Source organism: Ovis canadensis, chromosome X (genome assembly GCF_042477335.2).
Source record: "Ovis canadensis isolate MfBH-ARS-UI-01 breed Bighorn chromosome X, ARS-UI_OviCan_v2, whole genome shotgun sequence".
Taxonomy (NCBI): Eukaryota; Metazoa; Chordata; class Mammalia; order Artiodactyla; family Bovidae; genus Ovis; species Ovis canadensis.
In genome coordinates, this window is record NC_091727.1 from 117,535,425 (window position 1) to 117,557,876 (window position 22,452).

Genomic DNA, 22,452 nt, shown 5'->3' on the forward strand with positions numbered 1-22,452 from the left:
GCTTCTCCTAGGAATGACTCTGGCTTTCATCTTCCACCCTTCTCTTGGTAAAGAGATGTTCAGGAGGCTTTGCTTTGGGTAATATAACAAGTTCTCAGTTCAGGAGGGTTTTTTCTGTTTATATCTGTGGTCTGTTTGTTTTTTAAAAGAAAGGCTGGCAGAGACCAGCCCTGAAGCAGCAACTGTGTTACCATAGGGAAACACTGTTGATTGGAGGCTGAGTCAGCTGTGGATCTGTCTGGCCTACATGACACTCCAGTGGCCCTGTACTCACACATCATATTTTGAGGAGTCAGAACAACCAAAATTTGGCATTAATATTTCCAGACAGGATGTAGGCAGAAAATCCGAAAATAAGATTTTAAAATATTCTCCTTTCTCTGCAGCAAACCTTGGCATATCAGTGTGCAGTGTACTCTGTGCAGCACTGATCTTCAAGGAAAACAAGAGGCCACTGGAGAAGACTGCCTGTTCCAGTATACTGAATCGTGATCCCCCAGAGATGTCCACATCCTAATCATTGGGATCTGTGAAGATGTTACCTTACATGGACTTTGCAGGTGTGATTAAGTTAAGGATTTAAGATGGGGACATTATCCTGGATTATCCAGGTGGGCCTAATCTATTTACAGAGTCCACATAAGGGAGAAACAGCAGGGTTAGAATTAAAGAAGGCAATGTGAAGCAGGGGTCAGACACCGAAAGAGAGGTTTGAAGAAGCTATGTGCTGGCTTTGAAGATGGAGGAAGGGGCCATGAGCCAAGGAATGCCCGTGGCTTCTGGAAGCTGAAAAATGGATGATTTCAGACTTCTGATTTTCAGAAGTGTAAGATAATAAATTTATGTTGTTTTTAGCCATGAAGTTTGTGGTAATTTATTATAGTAGCAACAGGAAGTAATAATACACTGACGGAGGGCAAGGAAGGGTCATGATGGGGGTGGAAGGTCAGAGAGTACTGTAGAGTAGTAGGAACAGGGCTGCTGTTTAAATGTTTGCTGCATAAGTTTCACATTTAAAACTCCAGTCTGAGAGGAGACTGATTTAAAGTCTAGACCACGGCTGAAAATTAGAACTTTTTATGATGATGGGAAGGTTCTGTATCTGCACTCTCCAATACAATAGCCATTATTAGGCACATGTGACTACTGAGAACCTGAAATGTGGCTAGGGCTAATGAGGAAATGAATTTTTAATCTGATTTACTTAATTAACTTACATTTAAATTTCAAAAGTTTCATGTAGCTAATGGCTACTTGTATTGGACTAAGCAGGTCTCTACCATTAAAAAGAGTGTGGATAAGGTAAATACAAACTTATTCGTTCAATTCTTCAATGCAAGATAACTAGCTTGCCAAAAACAGCTTTTATCAAATTAAAGAAGCACCAACACTTCTCTGGAGATCAGATTTCTCATAACCTCTGCCATAATACAAGCACAAACCTAGAAGAGGAAAAATCATCTAAACAGCCTGTCAAACTGCTATCATAAAATCTATGAACTTCACAGGAGATATATGAGGTCAGCCCCTGGTGAAACATCTGTACATTAGAAGAACCTAGAATATACTGGTCTCAGCCTCTGACACAAAAAGAGTAAAGCTGGAAACTAAACAAGACAGAATTTCAAAAGCACAGAAATCTGGGACCCATTTAATAGGGAAAGACATATTACTACATGCCTCAGAGGTCCAGGGCAAAAGCAGATGGTCATAATGGCCACTCTGAGTCACAAAGCAAGGTTATATTATGTTCTGAACCATCTGTTTAAGAAGGTAAACAGTGAATGATGCAATTAAAAAAAGAAAGAAAACCTCAACAAAGAAAATGGGTAAATGCAAAATCAAACAAAAAACTATGCTTCCAGTGTCATGCAAAACCCCTACTTTTTTTCTTAAACTTTTTATATTGTACTGGAGTATAGCTGATTAACAACATTGTGATAGTTTCTGGTGAGTGTCAAAGGGACTCAGCCATACATATACATGTATCCATTCTCTTCCAAACCCCTCTCCCATCCAGGCTGCCACATAATACTGAGCAGAGTCCCATGTGCTATACAGTCAGTCCTTGCTGGTTATCCATTTTGAGTACAGCAGTGTGTACATGTCCATCCCAAACTCTCTAACTATCCCCCCTCTTTCTCCTGGTAACCATACATTCATTCTCTAAGTCTGTGAGTCTCTGTTTTGTAGGTTTATTTGTATCATTGCTTTTTAGATTCCGTGTGTAAGTGATATCATATAATTTCTGTGTCTGACTTACTTCACTCTGTATGGCAATTTCTAGGTCCATCCATATTGTTGAAAATGGCATTTGTTGTGTTCTTTTTTATGGCTGAATACTATTCCACCACCCCCTGCCACACACACCCCCCACATCTTCTTCATCCATTCCCCCATTGATGGACATTTAGGTTGCTTCCGTGTTTGGCTATTGTCAACAGTGCTGCAATGAACATGGGCAGAACCCCTACTTTTAAGGTACTGACCACTGTGCTATGTCACCCATTCCAGCTCTTTGTCACTGTGGCTGTCACCATCACGATATGCACCAGGGTTGGTAACTCACTTCAAGCATTCTCTCACCATTACCACAATACCATTCTCACCTTATCCTTCTGCTTTAACAACTTCCAAATCCGGATCAATGCAATCAGCCACCACTGCTCTTTCTGTGTCCATGCTGCTGAGCCCTTGGGGAGGAAAGAGCACAGTGGTACAGGACAGGATCATCTTGAAAAGGATGGTCTCTGTGGAATATTACATGGTGGTTATATATGCAAGAAATCTATAAGTGCTGATATGGACAAATATTCAAGGCACCTTAAATTAAAAAGCAAGTGATATCACACCCTGAGTATGGCAATCATCAAAAAGATAGATAACAAATGTCGGTGAAGATGTGGAGAACCTGCAGTCCTCTTGGGTTGCTGGTGGGAATGTAAAATGGTGCAGCCACTTTGAAAATGTGTGGCAGTTTCTCAAAATTTCAAACCTAGAGATACTGTATGATCCAGTGTCAGGGAAATTAAATGAACATTCTTATATAGGCTTCAGAGACAAAGCAGAGCAGGCCTCTGACCTTGCTTTTAACCTGCCTGGACACTGCCCTGACTGGGAGTGACTGCCTGCTATGAGTGCAAGACTTGCAGCACCATAGATAAGATGGGGGAGGCATCTTGAGATTGTTGAGAACCTGGAGGGGGGGCCTGGCCAACCAAGCCCCAGGCTTAGCAGTTCAGTTCAGTTCAGTTGCTCAGCCGTGTCCGACTCTGTGACCCCATGGACTGCAAAACGCCAGGCTTCTCTGTCCATCGCCAACTCCCACAGCTTACTCAAACTCATGCCCATGGAGCCGGTGATGCCATCCAACCATCTCATCTTCTGTCATCCACTTCTCCTCCTGCCTTCAATCTTTCCCAGCATCAGGGTCTCTTCCAGTGAGTCAGTTCTTCGCATCAGGTGGCCAAAGTATTGAAGTTTCAGCTTTAACATCAGTCCTTCCAATGAATATTCAGGACTGATTTCCTTTAGGATTGACTGGTTGGATTTCCTTTAGGATTGACTGGTTGGATCTCCTTGCAGTCCAAGGGACTCTCGAGTCTTCTCCAACACCACAGTTCAAAAGCATCAATTCTTCAGTGCTCAGCTTTCTTTATAGAAATGTTGCTATAGGCTTAGCAACATTCCAAGTTTTACAAGACAAAACAAACAGCATTAACAGGAAACTAGGCTTGCAATTTGGTCACAGATTGATAATGATATCAGTTTGCATCCATCCTATGATTATAAGTGGGAACCCTGAACTACAATCTTTGACGTCTCACCCATGGAGTGGACACACTGCCTGGGACTCTTTTCCCAATCGGGACTCCAGATGTGCTGTGACACAGGACTTTAAGTCTGGATGTTGATCAAAATCCAATTTTGTGATGTATTCTCCGCTCTTTCTAGTTCTCTTTTCTTTTAATGCTAGTATGTTGAAAGTAAGCTAGATAATTCTCTAATAAATATCTGTATTATTTATTTGTATATAATAAGTGGCTTATTTTGTTAACAACTCCTTTGAACCTGAGACAAAAGTTAAAACTTTCAGCAAAACACCAACGATTCCACTCCTTGGTATATATTCAAGAGATATGAAAATAAACGTCCACACAAAAGCTTGAAATTGAATGTTCATAACAGTATTATTCATGACAGCTAGCAATATGTGAACCGTGAACTTCCAGATGTTCAAGATGGTTTTAGAAAAGGCAGAGGAACCAGAGATCAAATTGCCAACATCCGCTGGATCATCAAAAAGCAAGAGAGTTCCAGAAAAACATCTATTTCTGCTTTATTGACTATGCCAAAGCCTTTGACTGTGTGGATCACAATAAACTGTGGAAAATTCTGAAAGAGATGGGAACATCAGACCACCTGACCTGCCTCTTGAGAAATCCGTATGCAGGTCAGGAAGCAACAGTTAGAACTGGACATGGAACAACAGGCTGGTTCCAAACAGGAAAAGGAGTACGCCAAGGCTGTATATTGTCACCCTGCTTATTTAACTTATATGCAGAGTACATCATGAGAAACACTGAGCTGGACGAAGCACAAGCTGGAATCAAGACTGTTGGGAGAAATATCAGTAACCTCAGATATGCAGATGCCACCACCCTTATGGCAGAAAGTGAAGAGGAACTAAAGAGCCTCTTGATGAAAGTGAAAGAGGAGACTGAAAAAGTTGGCTTAAAGCTCAACATTCAGAAAACGAAGATCATGGCATCTGGTCCCATCACTTCACGGGAAATAGATGAGGAAACAGTGGAAACAATGTCAGACTTTATTTTTTTGGACTCCAAAATCACGGCAGATGGTGACTGCAGCCATGAAATTAAAAGACGCTTACTCCTTGGAAGAAAAGTTATGACCAACCTAGATAGCATATTAAAAAGCAGAGACGTTACTTTGCCAACAAAGGTCCATCTAGTCAAGGCTATGGTTTTTCCAGTGACCATGTATGGATGTGAGAGTTGGACTGCGAAGAAAGCTGAGTGCCAAAGAATTGATGGTTTTGAACTGTGGTGTTGGAGAAGACTCTTGAGAGTCCCTTGGACTGCAAGGAGATCCAACCAGTCCATCCTAAAGGAGATTAGTCCTGGGTGTTCTTTGGAAGGACTGATGCTAAAGCTGAAACTCCAATACTTTGGCCACGAAGAGTTGACTCATTGGAGAAGACTCTGATGCTGGGAGGGATTGGGGGCAGGAGGAGAAGGGGATGACAGAGGATGAGATGGCTGGATGGCATCACTGACTTGATGGACATGAGTTTGGGTGAACTCCGGGAGTTGGTGATGGACAGGGAGGCCTGTCGTGCTGCAATTAATGGGGTCGCAAAGAGTCGGACACGACTGAGTGACTGAACTGAACTGAACTGAACTGAAAATGTGGAAACCCAGTGTCCACTAACTGATGAACTGGTAAAAAAAAAATGTGGTGTACATGTACAATGGACCGTTATTCAGCAGTAAAAAGAATGAAGCTCTCATTCATACTATAACATAGATAAGGCTCGAAAACATGTGCTAAGAGAAATAGGCCCGTCACAAAAGACCATGGATTACATGCTTCCATTTATAGGCAAGTCCAAAATAGGCTAATCTATAGAGACAGAAAGGAGATTAGTGGTGTCTTCAGGCTGTGGGTGGGCACTGGGGATAAGTGAGTAACAGTTAAAGGGCTCAGGGTTTCGTTTTGAGGTGATGAACATGTTCCAAAACCTGACTATGAAGGTGGTTGTATATATCCATGAATATACTAAAAACCACTGAATCGTACAGTTCTAAAAGCCACTGAATTGTACAGTTTTAATGTGTGAATTGTATGGTGTGCGAAGTACAGCTCAATTCAATAAAGCTGTTATTTTTTTTTAAAAAGCAAGTGCTAGAATAATGCATGTACTATGAGTTCATTTACATAAAACCCCAAACTACATATGCATGCAATATAAACATTTGTGAATGTATGTAAATATATAGAAGATGATTTGGAAGGCTCCCCACCCATCTGTTAGCATTGGTTACTTCTGGAGAGGGAAGCAGGACTGCCTTCTGTACTCTCACACTTTCTGGCTTCTCCTCCTACCACCCTAGTTGTTCCTTCAAGTTGCTTTTGTAAGCATCCCTTCCTCTACACATCTCTTTAGAATCTCATTTTACTCTTCAGGCTCTCCTTGAAGTGATCCTAAGATCACACATTTCCCACAGCTTCAACTTCCATCCATATCCCGACCCATTCATTCAGCAAATATTCATTGAGCACCTACCAGGTACTGTACGAGTACCTTTGATCCTTCCTTTCCCTCACCTCCCATCCTTCACCCAGCAAATTCCACCAGTCCCCTCTCCAATAAACATACAGTAAGACCCCTACCTATGAATGAATTCCATTCCAAGAATACATTTGTAAGTCCAGTTTGTTCCTAAGTCCATTTGTTGGACTAAGAGGAAGGAATTTTTACAAAGGCAACTTGAAGGAACAACCAGAGTGTCTGACCCTTAGCAAACAGACAGACAGTGGGTGCCACTGAGACTGGAAGACAAGGGGCGGAGCAAGCGAGTTCTGGACATATTAAATTTGAGATGTGTGTGAGTCATCCAGCTGGAGATCCTAAGTAGATGGCTGGCTATAGACGTCTAGATAGACCTCAGTGAAGTGGTCAGGGCTAGAGATGGAAGTTTAGAAACTGCACTTATTAACATAGATATAGTATTTAAAGCCCTGGGAAAAATAACCTAGGAAGAAAGTGGAGAATGAGAAAAAAAAGGGCCTGATGCAGAGTTCTAATGTCTCCCATATTTGTATGTCTAGTGCTAACCTCCTTCTTCCATGAGTTCCAAATGCCTTACATAAACCTGATATGGCCCCAAATGATTCCATCGACTTCCTCTTCAAAACCGGTCCTCCTTCTGTATTCATCAGTCAATTCAATCTCCAGTACTATTCCCCACCTTTCCATCCCCATGACAGTTACTTTCGGTCATCAACCTCATCATCTTATGCCTGGATGACTACAGTAGTTTCTTAGCTTGGCATCTCTGCCTCTAGTATTTTCCCCCAATTGATGCCAGTAGGGTCCTTCTAAAATGCCCAATCATGGTATTTCCCTACTTAAAACCTTTTGATGATTTTCCATTGTTCAAGATAAAGTACAAATTCTTAAACCTAATGTATAAGGTCTTTTAAGATTTGTTTCCTGCTGACCTTTTCAACCTTATCTTCCATTTATTCCCTCTCCCTTACATCCTAGGCATACCAATTGATCAACTGCCTTTAGTTCTCTGGACACATCATTCTTATTTATTTCTACAAACATGTACCTACCTGCAATGCACCCCACCACTAACTGTTCTCCAGCTCTATGAAAAGTTTTCAGATTGCCCTCCAAGCCAACTTGGATCTCTTCTTTCTTGATGTCCCCTCAGTATCCTAAGCATGCTTCCATCTTTATTGTCTATATTTTATTATATTTCTATGTCCATGTAGCTTTCTCCCTCTACTAGCCAATAACCTTAAGCAGCGATGGTACTTACTTGTTTTACCAGCACTTAATATGGTGCTGAGCATATAGTTAATTACATCAGCCAATATTTATCAAGTGCTTATTATTCAGTTCAGTTCAGTCACTCAGTCATGTCTGACTCTTTGTGACCCCTTGAATCGCAGCATGCCAGGCCTCCCTGTCCATCACCAACTCCCAGAGTTCACCCAAACTCATGTCCATTGAGTCGGTGATGCCATCCAACCATCTTATCCTCTGTTGTCCCCTTCTCCTCCTGCCCCCAATCCCTCCCAGCATCAGGGTCTTTTCCAATGAGTCAACTCTTTGCATGAGGTGGCCAAAGTATTGGAGTTTCAGCTTTAGCATCAGTCCTTCCAATGAATACCCAGGACTGGTCTCCTTTAGGATGGACTGGTTGGATCTCCTTGCAGTCCAAGGGACTGTCAAGAGTCTTCTCCAGCACCACAGTTCAAAAGTATCAATTCTTCGGCACTCAGCTTTCTTCACAGTTTATTATTAGTGCTAAGTAATTTGATAAGTGCTTTACATGCACTGATTCATTTAATCTTTAAAAAAATTTTATTGGAGTATAGTTGATTTACAATAATGTGTTAGTTTCAGGTGTATAGCCAGTCAATCAGTTATAGATAGATATATATCCACTCTTTTTTAGATTCTTTTCCCATTAGGCCACTACAGAGTATTGTGTAGATTCTTATTCGTTATCTATTTTATATACAGTAGTGTATACAGTAGTATATACAGCTTCCCAGGTGGCTCAGTGATAAAGAATCAGTCTGCCAATGCAGGAGTCTTGAGTTCGATCCCTAGGTCAGGAAGATCCCCTGGAGAAGGAAATGGCAACCCACTTCAGTATTCTTGCCTGGAGAATCCCATGGAGATTTCAAAAGGAGCCTCATGGGGTCGCAAAAGAGTCAGACATGACTGAGTGAATGAGCACACACATACGCCACCCCAGTTCCCTGCTGGTAATCATAATTTTCTATATCTGTGACTCTATTTGTTTTGCAAGTAAGTTTATTTATACCACTTTTTTAGATTCCATGTATACGTATTGTCATATTATATTTGTCTCTCTCTGACTTACTTCATCCAGTATGACAATCTCTAGGTCCATCCATGTTGCTGCAAATGGCATTATTTCATTCTTTTTATGGTGGAACAATATTCCATTGTATGATTCATTTAATATGTACGACAACCCTGTGAGGCAGGTACTATTACTATGCTCAACTGAGAAGTAGGAAATAGACACAGAGAGGTTAAGTAACTTTGTCCAAGTCACACAGCTAGTAACTAATGGATACAAGCCCAGTCAGTCTAGCTCCAATGTCTGTGCTTGTAATCACTAGTCTCTCAGCAAATAAATGCCTGTTCAATGAATGGAAAATTGGGAACGTGGGACATGTGATTTTTTTTATGTTATTATTCTGACCTTGACAGTTTCATCTTTTCTTTCATTAAAAAACCTCATTTCATTCAGAGCTCAGACTCAATAAAGCTACAGAATCAAATAACAGATCCTGTGCTATGGAGCTCAAGGGAGCCAATAAGGGCAAATGTCATCATCCTCACACCTCCAGGCACTTAGCAAGTCAGGCTGATTTACTGATGTTCAATGACTAGGGCCAAAGCACAGAAAAATAAGATAGGTCTAAACATCATTACATCTTAACATCAAAACATCCTGACAGTAACCATTTAGTGAGCACGTCACAGATGTCAGGCACTTTGCTGAGAGTTTTACATGAATTACCTCATTCAATCTTTCCAACAGCCTTCTGTGGTTTCTGCACTGTTAGACTCTCCATCTTACAGATGAGAAAATAGGCTCAAAGAGGTTGGGTAACTTCTGCAAAGTTACAAAGTTAATAAATGGCAAACCAGGATTTATGCCAGGGCTGTTGGCTGTAGTCAGTACTTTACAGCTCTGCAGTGGACTGCCCCATTTGCCTGAGTCAACTGTGACTCTAGGGCTGTGATGCCCCACTGGACAAACACTAACCACATGCAGCTAGGTCAATTAATGTATTTATTTTTTAAATTTTATTGAGGTATAATTTATTTACAATATTGTGTTAATTTCTGCTGTACAGCAAAGGGAGTCATTTATACATACATTATATATATATACATACACACACACGCATACATATACACACATTCTTTTCCACATTGTTTTCTATCATGGTTTATCACAGGATATTGAATATAGTTCCCTGTGCTCTACAGTGGGACCTTATTGTTTATCCATCCCATATATAATAGTTTGCATTTGCTAATCCCAAACTCCCAATCCTTCTCTCCCCCACTCCCTTGCCCCTTTGGTAAGCATAAATTTGCTTTCTATGTCCGTGGGTCTATTTTGTAAATAAGTTCATTTGTGTCATATATTAGACTTCACATATATTTTGGGGCTCCAAAATCACTGCAGATGGTGACTGCAGCCATGAAATTAAAAGATGCTTACTCCTTGGAAGGAAAGTTATGACCAATCTCGATAGCATATTCAAAAGCAGAGACATTACTTTGCCAACAAAGGTCCATCTAGTCAAGGCTATGGTTTTTCCAGTGGTCATTTATGGATGTGAGAGTTGGACTGTGAAGAAAGCTGAGTGCTGAAGAATTGATGCTTTTGAACTGTGGTGTTGGAGAAGACTATTGAGAGTCCCTTGGACTGCAAGGAGATCCGACCAGTCCATTCTGAAGGAGATCAGCCCTGGGATTTCTTTGGAGGGAATGATGCTGAAGCTGGAACTCTAGTACTTTGGCCACCTCATGGGAAGAGTTGACTCATTGGAGAAGACTCTGATGCTGGGAGGGATTAGGGGCAGGAGGAGAAGGGGACGACAGAGGATGAGATGGCTGGATGGCATCACTGACTCGATGGACGTGAGTGTGAGTGAATTCCAGGAGTTGGTGATGGACGAGAGGCCTGGCATGCTGCGATTCATGGGGTCGCAAAGAGTCAGACACGACTGAGCGACTGAACTGAACTGAACTGATAAGTGGTATCATGGTATTTGTCTTCGCGATTTATTTCACTTAGTGTAATAATCTTCTGATTCGTTCAACTGCTGCATATGACATTATTTCCTTCTTTTTATGGTTGAGTAATATTCCACTGTATATATACACCAAATCTTTATCCATTCCTCTGTCAATGGAAATTTAGGTTTATTCCCATGTCTTGGCTTTTGTGAATAGTGCTACTACAAATATAAGGGTGCATGTTATCTTTTCAGATTAGAGTTTTGTCTGGATATATGTCCAGGAGTGAGATTGCTGGATCTGATGTTAATTCTATTTTTAGTCTTCTGAGGAACTGCCATACTGTTTTCCATAGTGGCTGTACTAACCTATACTTTCATCAACAGTGTAGGAGGGTTAGCTTTTCTTTATACCCTCTCCAACATTTATTAGACTTTTTAATGATGGCCATTCTGACTGGTGTGAGGTGACACCTCACTGTAGTTTTGATTTGCATTTCCCTAATAATTAGTGATGATGAGTATCTTTTCATGTAGGTCAATTTAATTAAAATTAACTACAACTAAAAATTCAGTTCCTCAGTCACACCAGCCACATTTTATGTGCTCAAAAGCCACATGTGGCTATTGACCACCATATTAGAGAGCACAAAGAAACACTGCCTTCATTACAGAAGGTCTCCTAGGTCAGTAAAGCACCAAAGTGTGCTGCCTATGACAAGACAGGCTCTGCAAGCTTCTTCCAAGTGTTGTGTCCTTCTCTCTACCCTGCCAATCTGGCGTTTCTCACTTCAGAGTCTTGAGGAAACTCTGAGGTATCCTTTAAGGTAATAACTTTCATTATCATCCCTTCCATCATTCACCTCTTCAGTAACATCACCCTTTCTATCCAATGCCCAAAGTTCATCCCAGTTGCCCCCTCCCCTCTCCAGTCATGGGGAGACAGAGGTCCTGTTGTTATTCATTCTCATTTTGCCTCCAATCAACCCAGATGGTCGGGTGGGGGGACAGACACTTCACAGCCACAACTAGGAAAGGTCCCCAAAAAGCAGAGATCCCCAACTGTTGTCTGCAACTATGCCCTGTTTCCTCACCTGCTGCTGGCTCAGCTCTCCGGGGGGAGGGCTCACCCCACCCCTGGCCCAGCTGGCTGCAGAGGTGCAGGATCCTGTGGCCACCATGACTCTTAATATTATTTTGGAGCTGGTGAAAAAGACCTGTAATCTTTCTCAAACCACATGTTACCCAATGTCAATGAAATCTGATAGGATGCTAGAAGACAGGCTGGTTGTATATAATCTGCTATGCACACAGGGACAAGTTGGGAAGAAAGGAGACAAAGCAGGCAGGAATAGAGGAGCTAAATAAGATCCATTTGATTATCTACAGTCATGGAGAATAGACACGGCAGCTTATTAAAGCTCCTTGATAATCCCAAAGGCACTCTGGAATTCATTATATGACGCAGCCCCACCCTACCTCTGAACCCCAGCAGACTTATCCACCTAATTGATTTTTCTCAGACTGATATTAAAATGGGCATATATTTTCCAAGCTGATTTTAACTGATGGCTAGAGGAAGTGGGCAATGGCATGCAGACTGGGAAGTGTAAAGACAGCTTAAAATGATCAATTTGCCACTAAAAATCTCAATGGAGGGTATTGCAGAGTCACCTGTGTACACTGTCCAAAGAAGGATTCTGCCTGTTAAGGCAACTACAGAGTTGAGACACCTGAGCCACTTTTCAGAGGCCCAAGCCAGATGTAGGAAATGGTCAAGCTGGATATCTCTTAGTTCATCATGCCACCAGTCACAAAATCAGAGACACCCTGCAGATCTCCAAAAGGTTCTTATGCAGAAGCAAGCTCACTACAGCACATGGCACTTAACAGTGGGGGCTATACTAGGGAAAGAAAGGGTGGTGGAACTTCCCTGGTGGTTCATCGGTTAAAAATCTGCCTTGCAATGCAGGGGACACAGGTTTGATCCCTGGTTGAGAAACTAATATCCAACATGCTATGAGGCAACTGAGCCCACGCAATACAACTGGAGAGTCCATGCATGGCAAGGGAAGATCTCAAATGACACAGTGGAGATCTCATGCATCACAGCTAAGACCCAAACACAGCTCAATAAATAAATTGTTTTTTTTTTTTTTTAAAGAAGAAAAAAGAAAGGAAGGAAAGGGGGGCAGGCTCTGTCCCCATCCCTGTGATATGTGGGCCACGCTGCCTCTGAAAATACAGTTGTAAAATGGGGACAGCAAGCAACACTCAGGGTTTTTCTCCAGTCATGCTTGAAGTAGGCAGAGCAGAGTGATAACGGAGCAGGGAAAGGATGAGGGCCCAGAAGACAGAGTCACCATTTCTGAGAACAAGAGTTCTCGCGAGACATTTATTGGTTTCTGTCTTCCCTCTGAAGGGGAGAAAGTAGGTCAACACACTCAAAGAACTGTGACCAGAAACAGTGGGACTGAGAGGGAGCTGCTGGCTGAGCCCTGCCAAGATGAAGCGGTCAGAGACACGCCTTTCATTTTCAGGCACTTGCTGAGGTCACGCTTGGCCTTGGGAAAAACTTGGGCTGTGGAGCCCTTGGTGTGTATTCTCTGCAGACCCTCAGAGTTGGGTGCAAGGGGAGCCTCACATTTTAAAACCGATATCTAAATGGTTGGCTGGCATGAGCTGGCAGGCACAGAATGTTTATAAGCAAACTGCCTGCTTTGGCTTTCAGTCAAGGTGGACAAGGCTTGGGGCAGCTTGGCTAAATATAGACAGCACAGGGGGCCCAGGAAGCCAGAGAGCTCAGTTTCATGCCCAGGTCTCTTGGCTAACCTGGGGCAGACTCCCAGAATGTCTTTCTTTCATGGACCGATTTGTTTTTCTTAAGGCAGGAGCACTGAGTAAGTCTTCCCAGGTCTAGAGAAAGGTGGGGGGTGGTGGGTGTCACACTGAGTCTGTTGCATTTTCTGGCCTCATCTTCCCTTAAAAGATCCCAGTTTAGGAAAAATACCAGTTGTGATAAGGAGGCAGGTGGAGTAGCGGATACACGCATAGAAATAGGACAAAGTGGTGATGACCCACTGGCGGCCACATGAAGCCCCCTAAACAAGGTTGTTGGTTAGTCAGAGCCAGAAGGAGGCTGCCTGAGCCCTGGTCTAAGGGTAGAGGTGGTAGAGAAGCATAACAAAGGTGCCAAGTTAGAACTCCTGTTACATAGGGCACAGCTACGAGGCAAGCAGTGTGAGACACAGGAATTCAGGGAGGCAATTTTAGTAGGAAATTAAAAAAGCAGGTCATTCCTGCGCTTTGTCTCTGCCCATACACTATTCCTTTCCTCAGCAAGACTCTACTTGTACAGAAGCAAAGAACCCAGACCAAGGTGGGTGCCTGTCTAGTCCAGTGAAGGCAGTGTTCCCAGGAGAAGTGTGGACTAGCCATGGAGCTGGGGAGGCCAAGCCACAGGGAACTCTTCAGTATTTCCTGCCCCAAGGCCCTTGGCCCTACCTTTGCCCCTAGACACTTCTGCCAGAAGTCAGTATATCCTTGGGTGGCAGGAATACCTGGGAGGAGCTGCTATTTTTTCCTGATTATAAAATTGATAAGTGATGGCTGTAGAAAATTAAGAGTATAAAAGAAAATTTAAAGTAGAAAAAAATAATCACTATAATCCTATCACTTAAAGATTATTACTATTAACAGCCTATATGTAAATTTAGAGTATTCAGGCCTGGATGCAAGCTCTGGCTGTACTGCTACTTACAGTGTGACTTTGGGCAAGTTACATAACTTTCTGAACCTCAGTTTTCTTATCTGCAAAATGTGAATAATCATAGCACTCACCTCAAAGCACTGCTGCGACAATACAAGAATTCATTTAAAGAAGTATAGTCATCCCTGGCAAATAGTAAGTGATTAATAAATCCTGGCCACCACCACCATCATCATTATTCTATGTGTCAATATTCAAAACCATCCATACTGATGGCTGCATAATATTCCATCGTGTGATGATACTATTTCCTGAGTACTAAACATCTTTGTTGTTTCCAAGATTTTAGTATTACAAAATTGTTGCAAGGTACATTCTTGCATGTAATCTCTGATCATTTCCTTCAAATAAATCTCCTAGAATTGAGCTTACTGGGAAAAAGAATATGAACATTTTCAGGCCCTTGTTCCAGACTACAAACTGGGTTTCTACAAAGGTTGTATTCATTTACATTTCTACCAGCATGGCATATAAGTACCTGTGTCTTCATACTTTGGCCGACACTGAGTAATAATATTTTTGAAAAGTCTCTGCCAATTTGTTAAGGGAAATAATGTTTTGTTTTAATTTGTAAGACTCTGACTCTAAGTGATGATACATATTTTAAACTCTCTGTTAAACTCAGACAGGAACTCACATGTTCCCAGAGACAAAATCCATAAGGAAGTCTTCAGGGATCCTGAAATGAAAACACACAAGGGGTAACTGCATTAAAATAATTTACATTTGAATAGTTGATATACATATTTGTAATTACTTTAAATTATAAAGTATAATATATAAAACACTGCATATCTTAATAGAGGATTATAAAGTCAATACCTTCTTATTCTCATCTAGGTCAAGAAATAGAACCTTGCCAGCTACCTCAGAAACCTGATATATATCCCATCCCAATTCCTCTTTGCATTCTTTTAGTTTTCTTTTTTAATTTGTACCCAAGTTGCAACCTTAAGCACTAAACTTTAGTTTTACTTTTAAAAAATATATTAAGTCTCTTTTTCTTAGTAACTGACATACTTATAATAAAAGTTACACTGGATTATATCAGCACATAACTGAAAGAAACAAATGCTTTTTTTAAAAAAAAAAAGGAGTTTTGATGTTGTCATTTAGCTATCGTGTCCAACTCTTTGCAACCCCCTGGACAGTAGCCTGCCAGGCTCCTCTCTCCATGGGATTTTCCAGGCAAGAATACTGGAGTGGGTAGGCCATTACCTACTCCAGCGGATCTTCCCAGATCAGGGATTGAACCTGTGTCTCCTGCATCTCCCGCACTGGCAGGCAGATTCTTTACCACTGAGCCATCAGGGAAGTCCAAGCAGACGAGTATTTCAGATGAAAGACGACGGTGGTTTGGACCAGACTAGTTGAAAGAATGAGAGGTGGTCACATTTGGGATACACCTCAGAGTGAGAATCAATAGTAATTACAGGGACTTCCCTGGTGGTCCAGTGGCTAAGACTTCACACTCCCAATGCAGGGGGCCTGGGTTTGATCCCTGGTCAGGGAACTAGATCCCACATGCTGCAACTTAAGAGTTATGTCGCAACTAAAAATCCTGAGTGCTGCAGCTAAGACCTGGCGCACCCAAATGAATAAATAAATATTTAAAAAATAGGAATTATGGATCAACTGTGGATGAGGGGGTGAAAGGAAGAGGAGAATCAAGGATGATGCCCAGGTATGGGGCTTGAGCAATACAGTGAATGACGCTGACAGTTACTGAGATGGGAAAGAGTGGTGGCAGGGTGGGGGGTGTTCAGGTTCAGATTTTGACATGTTCACATGCCAGTGTCTAGGGGACTGGAGGAGACAAGTAGATAGTGATGTGTATCTGAGTGGAGCTCAAAGAAGAGGCCAGGTCTTGTGTAGCCCCACGCTGGGCACTCTGAAAGGGGACATGAACTGTATCAGACACAGTTGGAGGAAAGAGTTAATACAGAAGGTCTCATGGATCAGTCCTTGTATGTCTCCAAGGGACCCTGGCATCATAACTGACCCCTGACCTATACCCCTGGGACAATGGCCCTCAGCAGGTTCTTTATGTCTCTGACTGACCATGCTGTCCAGAGAAATGGTGTGTGTTGTACCAGCTCAGGAGGTCCTCTCAGGAGCGTTTAAGAAGAGTTATGATGTACCTGGCTTTAAGTACCTTTCATTTGAGACTTGAGTTTTGTTTCATAAATGCCTCAGACCTGGAGACTTGGTGGACTTCCCTGGGCACAGACCTGTCATGAGTGTCCCTGTAGTTTGCTGTGAGTTGTTCCTGTGTGGCCCTGGGTAGGGAAAAATTCAGAAGGTTATCCTCGAGCGATGTGTGTATTTTTCCCGCTGCCTTTCTCTGTATCCTTTGCTGTAAGACCTCAGCTGTGACTAAAACCTGCTGTTGCATCTTGTGAGTCATCCTTCTAGTGAATCACCCAACTTGAAGTGGTTGTTGTTGTTCAGTCACTAAGTCATGTCAGATACTTTGCGACCCCATGGACTGCAGCATGCCAGGCTTCTCTGTCCATCACCAACTCCCGGAGCTTGCACAAACTCATGTCCATTGAGTCAGTGATACCATTCAACCATCTCACCCTCTGTTGCCCCCTTATCCTCTTGCCCTCAATCTTTCCCAGCATCAGGGTCTTTTCAAATGAGTTGGCTGTTTGCATCAGGTGGCCAAAGTATTGGCGCTTCAGCTTCAGCATCAGTGCTTCCAATGAATGTTCAGGGTTGATTTCCTTTAGGATTAACTGGTTGGATCTCCTTGCTGTCCAAGGGACTCTCAAGAGTCTTCTCCAACACCACAGTTCAAAAGCATCAATTCTTCAGTGCTCAGCTTTCTTTATAGTCCAACTCTCACATCCATACCTGATTATTGGAAAAGCCATAGCTTTGACTAAATGAACCTTTGTTGGCAAAGTAACGTCTCTGTTTTTTAATACACTGTCTAGGTTTGTCACAGCTATTCTTCCAAGGAGCAAGCCTCTTTTAATTTTGTGGCTGCAGTCACCATCCACATTGATTTTGGAGTCCAAGAAAATGAAATCTAACACTGTTTCTATATTTTCCCCATCTATTTGCCATTGTGGAGCCCCCAAAGTATAGCCTCTGCCCTCAAGGGGCTTCAGTTTTAGCTGGAGAGAAGAAAGGAAGAAATATGAAGCCACCATGACCCAAGCAGGAAAATATATACAGCACAGTCTGCCTGAGGAAAAGGACTACATATGTATTCATCTTTGTATCCCCCAAACAGGGCTGGGGAATGGTGAGGTCCTCAGTAAAAGGTTGCTGAACTTCAGGCAAGAGGTGGAACTTGCTGGATGGCGGGGATTTTCAATGAGCTAAGAAGAGAGGAAGGGCATGCCAAATGGAGAAAACAACTTGATGCAGGCCCCAGAGCCAAGAACAGGCAGGGTTTGTTTGTCAAAAGCTGCCTTCTTAGTCTCCCCACTCCACAATCCCTGGCTCAGTTACCAGACAGTAGGCATTTAATAAAGTCGGCCATTTGTCAGGTATCCATGACCAAGCTTGTTGCCACACCCTCTCCAGCCTTCCCTCTCCTTTCTGGGAAGTGCTGAGGATGAGAGGGAAGGGCACAGCTTAGTCCTCCTGCACCCGCTCAAGTCACGTGCAAGAGAGTAAACTGAGGCTGAGATGCTGAGTTCCAAACCTCACTGTGACATAGACAGTTAGCTGCGCTGGTCTGCCTGCTGTTCAGCGATAAACTTTCAGATGGGACTACCATATCTGTATTAATCCTGGATTCCACATCAGTTCCAAAATAAAAACTCCCAGAACTCAGGCATCGATAATACAATCTTGCCATACTCCCTGGCCAGCTTTTGAAAGAAAGAGATTCAGAATTTCTTCCCACAAGAGAAGCTCAGGTGAAGGGAGATATGGAGATGGAGGGAAAGAAAAGGTATGATCAAAATTGGCCCATTTCTGTCTGTATGAACAGGACAGAGAATAGAAGAGTGAGCACTTGGACCTTTGAGATCATTGAATGCAACCACTGCCCCTCACCCTCAGAGGAGTAAGAGCTCTAAGACCCCACAGCTGATCCAGGACCAGAACCTAGCTTTCCTGATTTCCAGTCCAGGGCTTTACCACATTTGACTGCCCCATTCAGTAGTCCTATTGCCATGAGAATCATCCCCAAACAAGGAGGATGGGGTAAATTGACCAATTAGCAAGCACCCCTTGGTGAAGTGCATTAAGGGGCAGAACAGGGAGGAGGCAAAGGGCTCAGCCAAGGCATCATGCTGGCAAGGGCTAAGGGAGCCACATTTCTGCCTGCTGCATGGGCTCTTCAGCCTCACTCTTCCTGTGCTTTAAGTTGAAGCAGTCACGCTCTGTATCATAGGGTGGGGAGTCAGGCAGTGAGAGGTGTGAACAAAAGACTTTCCTGCCAGCAGAGGTGAGTGCCCAGACTATTAATCAACCAGCAAAAGGAGGTGGGTGATTGCACATGGCTTAAAACTCAACATTCAGAAAACGAAGACCATGGCATCTGGTCCCATCACTTCATGGCAAATGGATGAAACAATGAAAACAGTGACAGACTTTTTATTTTGGGGGCTCCAAAATCACTGCAGATGGTGACTGCAGCCATGAAATTAAAAGAGGCTTGCTCCTTGGAAGAAAAGTTATGAACAACCTAGATAGCATATTAAAAAGCAGAGACATTACTTTGCCAACAAAGGTCCACCTAGTCAAGGCTATGGTTTTTCCAGTGGTCATGTATGGATGTGAGAGTTGGACTGTGAAGAAAGCTGAGAGCCAAAGAATTGATGCTTTTGAACTGTGGTGTTGGAGAAGACTCTTGAGAGTCCCTTGGACTGCAAGAGATCCATCCAGTCCATCCTAAAGGAGATCGGTCCTGAATATTCATTGGAAGGACTGATGCTGAAGCTGAAGCTCCAATAGTTTGGCCACCTGATGAGAAGAGCTGACTCATTTGGAAAGACCCTGATGCTGGGAAAGACTGAAGGCGGGAGGAGAAGGGGACGACAGAGGATGAGATGGTTGGATGGCATCACCAACCCAATGGACATGAGTTTGAGTAAGCTCTGGGAGTTGATGATGGACAGGGAAGCCTAGAGTGCTGCAGTCCATGGGGTCACAAAGAGTTGGACACGACTGAGTGACTGAACTGAACTGATCACAGATGCCTCTGACAACAGCAGAAAGCCCTGGCCCAACCAGTGTCCCTCCCACCCAAGGCCTGCCAGTTCACAGCAGCTGGGCAGAGAGCTCAAGGCCATGAGAACGGGATAGGCTGCCAGAGTGGAGTCTGCACATTAGCCTCTGCACCCTGCCCAGACTTCTGACTCAGAGGTGGTGACAACGAGGCCGGGCTGGTTCACTGGCATAGTGAACCCAGGCAACAGGCTGGCAGTGAGTCCTTTGAGGCCTGAGGTCACTTCCTGTTTGGTTGGGCCTCCATGCAAGATCATAGGCAGCTCCTAGGCCAATTGCCAAAATGTGAGCAAAAGCCTAGAGGTAGCTGAAGGAGCCTCAGATGAAGTCTGAAATGAGATGCCTCTACTGAGGACCAAATCTGAGAATGAATGAATTTAGGATTCAAATCACATTCTTGCTCAATGCCTGAATCACTCTCATAAAACAAGACAATTTCAGCTCTGCTCAAGGCTTCCAATCTTACTATCAAAAAGCATTAAATTGTCATTGCAAGAAATAGTTCATAATTCTGGCTTAGGCAAGGTATAGCAGTTAGAAACAACTGGATTTGTACAGATAAACAAACCGTATCCTTTAACACCAAAATGTTTAAAGATGATCTCTGATGACATGAAATATACATGTATATATTACATGCTTCCCAGAGTTCTTAATTCACTTGAATCTTTTCCCAGCTAACTCAGGGTAATCAGAATCAACATGCTTTAAGTTGTGCTATTTTGTCAGTATGACTTCCCATCAGTATATCTGAGCTTCTCCCCCCCCATCCCCCACTCCAATATCTCCTCCTGTTGCCTTTAATCTGTACAGCTAAGAACCAGATAACATTCTTTAGAGCTATGTTGTAAGCAAGGCACTAGAAAAAGCCTGAGAAATAAAGTTGGTGACTCCAGTGCTATCGCTCTGTGTTTGAGGGAGTTTATGTCTATTTCCTTCTTTCTAGGTTTAGAGCGAAATTCCAGAGGACAGAAGTTGCCAGAAGCCTGACCTGGGGTTAAGTGCTATGCTACTGGATATCTGCCTGGAATCAGGCCAGGCCTCAAAATCCCCTGTCCCCACACCAACTCCCTGGCTCAGACAGCTCTGAGTGACAGTAAATTGGGAAGAATAACCAAGAATAAACATGAAGCTGTGCCAGATTCTTCTTTCAGAGAGAAAAGTGCCCAATACAATACTGTAGAGCAATTATCCTTCAATTAAAACAAATAGATTGAAAAAAATAAGAAAGGGAAGTGCCAACAAAGTGGGGGTAACATGGGCTTGGGGAATCTGCTCTAACCTGCAACTGAGGAACATTTCTGCCTTTTCCTCAAAACTGTGGAATGCTGAGGAAATTAAAAAGGTGATATCTTGACCTTAGGCAGATCCAGAGAGAAACCAGATGATATAAAAAAAAATGTACTGATCAATTTTTAAGCCTGTGATACCTTATTGCATTCCAGTCCCAAAGTAAGGCAATTCCAAAGAATGTTCAAACTACCACACAATTGCACTCATCTCACACGCTAGCAAAGTAATGCTAAAAATTTTCCAAGCTAGGCTTCAACAGTACATGAACCGAGAACTTCCAGATGTTCAAGCAGAATGTAGAAAAGGCAGAGGAACTGGAGATCAAATTGCCAACGTCTGTTTGATCATAGAAAAAGCAAGAGAGTTCCAGAAAAACATCTACTTCTGCTTTACTGACTATGCTAAAGCCTTTGACTGTGTGGATCACAACAAACTGTGGAAAATTCTTCAAGAGATGGAATACCAGACCACTTGACCTGCCTCCTGAGAAACCTATATGAAGGTCAAGAAGCAACAGTTAGAACCACACATGGAACAACAGGCTGGTTCCAAATTGGGAAAAGAGTATGTCAAGGCTGTATATTGTCACCTGTTTATTTAACTTATATGCAGAGTATATCAGGCAAAATGCCAGGCTGGATGAATCACAAGCTGGAATCAAAATTGCTGGGAGAAATATCAATAACCTCAGATATGCAGATGACATTACCCTTATGGCAGAAAGTGAAGAGGAACTGAGGAGCCTCTTGATAAAAGCGAAAGAGGAGAGTGAAAAAGTTGGCTTAAAACTCAACATTAAAAAAATGAAGATCATGGCATCTGGTCCCATCATGTCATGGCAAATAGATGGGAAACAACTGAAACAGTGAGAGACTTTCTTTTCTTGCGCCTGAAAATCATTGCAGATGTTGACTGTAGCCATGAAACTAAAAGATGTTTGTTCCTTGGAAGAAAAGCTATGACCAACCTAGGCAGCATATTAAAAAGCAGAGACATTACTTTGCCATCAAAGGTCCGTCTAGTCAAAGCTATGGCTTTCCTAGTAGTCATGTATGGATGTGAGAGTTGGACCATAAAGAAAGCTGAGTGCCAAAGAATTGATGCTTTTGAACTGTGGTGTTGGAGAAGACTCCCAAGAGTCCCTTGGACTGCAAGGAGATCAAACCAGTCCCTCCTAAAGGAAATCAGTCTTGACTATTCACTGGAAGCACTGATGCTGAAGCTGAAGCTCCAATACTTTGGCCACCTGATGTGAAGAACTGACTCACTGGAAAAGACCCTGATGCTGGGAGGGATCGGGGGCAGGAGGAGAAGGGGATGACAGGATGAGATGGTTGGATGGCATCACTGACTCCATAGACATGAGTTTGAGCAGGCTCTGGGAGTTGATGACGGACAGGGAAGCCTGGCATGCTGCAGTCCATGGGGTCGCAAAGAGTCTGACATGACTGAGCAACTGAACTGAACCTTACTGTTAACTGTAAACACTATTTGTAATTCAGGTCTCTGGAACGTTCTCATCTTATACTGTATAGCTGTAACTTTCTATCCATTGAATACCAACCCCTCCCCCATACCCTCATCCTCCCACCCCCTGGCAACCACCATCCTTACTTTTGACTATTTCAGAGGTCTCATCT

General features: G+C 42.9%; 1 long non-coding RNA gene across 3 annotated transcripts in view; it reads right to left on the bottom strand.

The window, feature by feature from the left end:
- LOC138930515 (uncharacterized) overlaps nucleotides 1-22,452 on the bottom strand; it is a 57,702-nt gene that overhangs the window by 18,764 nt on the left and 16,486 nt on the right. For all 3 annotated transcript variants that reach the window (XR_011446207.1, XR_011446206.1, XR_011446208.1), the window contains 3 exons: nucleotides 16,482-16,605; nucleotides 14,964-15,005; nucleotides 2,610-2,693 (listed from right to left, as the gene is read on the bottom strand). This is a non-coding gene — a long non-coding RNA (uncharacterized lncRNA). The remainder of the gene's footprint in view (nucleotides 1-2,609; nucleotides 2,694-14,963; nucleotides 15,006-16,481; nucleotides 16,606-22,452) is intronic.